This window comes from Apaloderma vittatum, unplaced genomic scaffold (genome assembly GCF_000703405.1).
Source record: "Apaloderma vittatum isolate BGI_N311 unplaced genomic scaffold, ASM70340v1 scaffold22367, whole genome shotgun sequence".
Lineage (NCBI taxonomy): Eukaryota > Metazoa > Chordata > Aves > Trogoniformes > Trogonidae > Apaloderma > Apaloderma vittatum.
Window position 1 is genome coordinate 9881 of NW_009724880.1, and position 4940 is coordinate 14820.

Genomic DNA, 4940 nt, shown 5'->3' on the forward strand with positions numbered 1-4940 from the left:
TCTCTGAACTTAATAGTTATCTTTTTAAATCCTTTCTCAGATGGGAACTTTTTCATGGCTGTTTTAAGTTTTGTTCTCCTGTATCTTTTTTGAAATAAGGTAGAAAGTACTTAAACTCAAGGGTGCATGGAAGATTTACATATTGCTTTCCTTTCTGTTTTTTTTTTTTTCCTTTCCTTCTATTAACACATTCTCCCACCCTGTTGTCTTGTTTCTTTGCCACTTCTTTGTCCTGCTGTACAGAGCAGGTGTTTTCACTCAACTGCCTACAGCAGTGCTGGAGAATTTTCCAGAGCGGCTGGAGTTAAGATAACATCCATCAGTGTGCACGAGGAAACTGCTGCTTTTTATGTGCATTACCTTGTGTTTGTCTACACTAAATTTCAGCTGATCAGGGAATATTTCCTCAACATCGTTGGAAATTACATAGTTATTGATGGAGGGAGAGAGAGGTTAGAAATTAAATGGTCACAATGTTTACTGAATATTTACTAGCAGAGAGGGAGGGCTCCTTTTGAAATGAGACCAATTCAACACAACCTTATTTTTCTGTGCCTCTCCCTCCTTCCCCCTTCCCCCCGCCCCATCAAGCAACAGGATTAGGGAAGGCATGAAAGAAATTTCCTTTTGTTCTCTTCATTTGGGGAAGACGGGACACTGTGAAATTGGTGTTGCAGGGCTTGCAGTTGCTTAGGGAAGGGAAGGTGGGTCCAGGTGCCTGGTCAGAGGTGGGGAACGTGGAAGGAGATAGTTGACCACACACTTGCCCCAAAAGCTGAGATGTGTAAGGGCAGAGCTTACAGAAGAGTTTTCAGCATGCCAGAAAGCTTCCCGGTTTAGGAAATTGCCTTGTGTTCCTCACGCTTATGGATTGATTTCTCACCAAGACAAGATTTTGGGAAATCATTTTTTTACTTGAAAGAAAAGCAGATAAAAATAATGCACAAATTCTTAGTTCTAATGCAAAAAAAAAAAAAATAGTGTTCTCTTCTGCAGACATGTGCTTGCCTTATGTTAGGAGAGGCACTGCTCGTAACACTTGATATAAAAATGGTCAATCTGGGAGCACCCATTCTGGGCAAAGGCTGCATTTGCCACCACTGTGGACTTCTTAAAGAACATGAACTAAAGAGGAAGGGAACTGTAACCTCCACTGGGTTTGGTTGCCTGTAGCTGTGAACACTCATTTCAAGTCTTAGGCCGATTTTTACAAACAGAAAAGCACTAACCAGGAAGTTAAATTCTTTTTTCAATTTTTTTAGCCAAAATTCAAATCTGTTTTCCTTCCGGAGTATCAGAGGCTTCACAGTTGTCACTGCTGTTTTGTCTCTATACCATGATATATTTTGTTGAAATATTGACCATGGTGCCGTAGATGACATGAAAGTTCATTTTGGAAGAAGGTTTATACATAGCCTTGTAGAAACAGCATTGATATTGTGGATTGGTATAAGTAAGTACATATGTGTTTAGGATATGTGTCTGTAAACTTTCTAGGCAGCCTGTGGCAAATGAAAACAGAATGTTTCAAATGTGTTTCTATCTTTAAAGACCAAACACACCAGCTGAGCCATCTACAGCTCCGGTTGCCATCCAAGCCCCGAACTCTGTATACTGAAGTAGTCGGGATGAACCAGTTTTCAGTGTCACCTTTAGCTGAAAAATTGGCGCATGAGAGTGTAATTTATGCTGTGTGGGCTACTTTTAAGCAAAATTCTAAGCATTCCTCAAAGAAAGTTTCTCTTACTTCATACCGGCTGTTCTGGTGTTTGATATGACACCAGAAGGTAGCGAAGCACGCTTTTAAAAGCATCTTTCTCTCCTGAATGTGCGGTTTTGTTCATGCTCGTGCTTCTGCCTGCACACCCATCTGCTTTGGGGCTTGTAAATGGCACACATCACTTAGCAGGCAAGTAGCAACCATGGAAAAGTGCCCGTGGCTGCTGGCAAGGACTATGCGTGCAGTGAGGAAGGCTCAATTTGGCTTCTCTCCATGGAGAAGACCAGCTTGCTGGAGACCCACAGGCTTCAGCTGTGGCTTCAACTCTGACACTGAACTTCCAAGGCTTTGGTGGAAACTTAAACACCTCTAATATATTTGTGTTTGCCAGAGCACCTGCTACCTCGTTGTTTCACTGTGGCAAATACTACACTGAATGAGCTTTGGAGAGCAGAGTGGTGGTGGAAATGGTGCAGTGTAATATTTTCGTTCTTAGTCTGCTTTTCCTTTTTCCCGTATGATTTAATATTTCTTCCCTTGCCCCCTTTTCTTCTCCAAGGGCATCTCCCGTCTCTCATGATGGACTACTGTGTTGTCTTACCTTTCTAAAAGGCACCCTGAGCGTATATGTCTAGAGACCTCTCCGCATGGTATTGAAATAGTTGGCTGCTTGTGAAGTTATACCATCCGAGTTCTTGCCTATGGCCTGCTGCAAAATAGGTATTCAGAATGCAGTGTCTGTTCATCAGGGAAAGATGGAACATGCTCATTGCTAGATGACTATTTAAAGAAAAGTCACTCGGGTGCTATAATTGGAATACCTAAATCGTGGGCTGAGTCTCTTCTTCTGGGGTCCTGTTGCAACTTTGATATATAGATTTTGTCCAAAGGCTTTGAAGGCAGAAAATCTGCCAGGAAGAACAGTAGCAGAAAAGGGGGGAACATCAAGATATCAAAGGGGAAGATACTGACAGAGGAGAAGTCTGCAGTGATGAGGCTCCCATGGATCTTTTCCTTTCTCCTTCCCAGGATTCAAGAGCTCTCTCTCAGCAGTAGAAGTCCAAAGGGGAAGCATTAATGCTTCTTGCTCATCAAGATGTGAGCAGCTCACCAGAGCCTGAGAAAAGAGAGGGAGGTGTAATTTACTTCTTGTCTTGCTGGCTTCAGTGAAGTTGGCTCAGCACGAGTCCCCCTCTTGCTCCTATAAAATACGTTTGAATTTGGCAGCAGCATAAATGTGATGAGTTTCTGGTTTGTGTTGAAGGGCACGGAGTGATGCTGTCTTGCTCTTGGGCTTGCTCAGATACATGTTTCATGTATCACCTACCACTCAGGGTGGTTATGAGGATTAATTAGTTAGTGTTTGCACAGCACTTTGAAGACGTAATGCACTATTAGGCTCTAGTCTCTGCTTGATGCATGAGTAGAACACCCATTAGTGCTAATGGAGGTTGCATGCATTTCTCAAGCAGGGAATACATAAATGCTAAATATAATTGTAATTATTATTGTATTTCACAATATTACTTGATCAGGCTTTTGTAATTTAACTTAAGGGGTTTTTTAATATATAATTTGCAGAAAGAAATGGTCTTAATTTTGAATCTTGCTTTGAAGAACAAACTCCTTCAGCCTGAAATAAGCAATCATCCTTTGTTCCTTACGTTTCATTTTTTTATTCTCCTCTTTATATCTTGTGTATCATCTGACCAGAGGTAGATTTCTGTGTTCTGCAATTGGCAGAGGTATCTTGCTACCTAAGGAAGCAAGCTCACAACACCTAGCACAAATAGTATTTGATTACTGCTAATTACAGTGCTGTCACATAGACAGGGGGAGAGAACGATGACTGGCTTTGTCAAATAGCAATGAAATAACCTGCTGTCTGTCTACTGACTTAATGGCTTTAATTGCCAGCGCATAATCAAGATCTGGTGAATTTGTTTGAACATATCAGCAGGGACCAAATATTTCAATTAAGATCAAGTTGTATAACTAGTGTTGCTCTAGCTAGAGCAGAATTCTGGTAAATTCAGATTTTGTGAGGCTCACGAAAGGGTACATGTTGGCAAGAGCCAGCAAGCAAACTGATAGCTGGTGGGGTTTTTTTGTTTTGTTCTATTTGTGTTTTACCCCTCGGATTTTGAGTCACCTTCTCTGATGTTATTGGACCATTGTAGGCTTTTATTTTCTTTCACTCTGGTTTCTTTCTCAGGATGTCCTCCAGCAGAGTCCTTGCACCATGGGCTTTCTACTGTGAACCCTTCCACTCAGCTGCAAGGCGTGAGTGAGACCTGGGCTGTGGTGTGCCATTGAGACAACTGCTTTGTCCCTCCAGGACAGGACTTGCTACAGCAGCATGAAGCACAAGGCAATCTTAATTGTCCTTCCAGAAATGCTGTGGCTTAGCACACCAAAGGTGGTCTTTTTCTTCCATGCAAATGATAAAGCTTTAGCTTTTTAATTTTTTTTTCTTTTGTCCCTCATCCTCTTGCCAGAACAGTCTTTTTCAAGGAATCAGTTCCTTTCTATAGCCAGTGGATATTACAAGAGTTTGGGATGAATGCTTAAATTATATTCAGCTTTGAGAGCTGAATTTGTCCGCAACTATCTGAAGCCACTTTATTTAATTCAAAGCTTCAATCAAAGATTTTTGCTCTATCTTTGAAGGATTCTCTTCCTTCAGGGATTCACGCCCATTCAACCAGATCATTAGCAGCTTCTTAGGCACAGAAGAACAGGTCCTTGTGATAAAATCTTCAAGGCCATGACCTGGACTTGCCTTTGCTCTTTCTTTAACCACCGAAATGGGAATCTTGCACTTCTCTGAGGCTGCTTTGAGCACTGGATCTTGTAGACTATCTGTCCCTGCCCTGTTCATGTTTAATTATGACATTTGAAGAGACCCACCTGTACTAAGTTATGTCTATTTACCTCATTATTTTTCATTTAGCTACTATGTGAATTTTCTGTTTCATTTGTGTGGCTCCTTTGGCTTGTTACATGGTAGACATTAGTCTGGAATTGGTGGATGAATGTTCTTGGCACAGCTTAAATTGATCCTCTTAGCTTTGGTGGTTATAATTCTTGCCCTGACACCAGAACAAGTGACCTATGCTTGTCTGTATGTTGTTATCTTACCTATGATCCTCTTTTAGCTTCATCCACATACTGTTCAGGGCAGCTTTGCTTGACCCCAAGACATACGATGACCTATCTT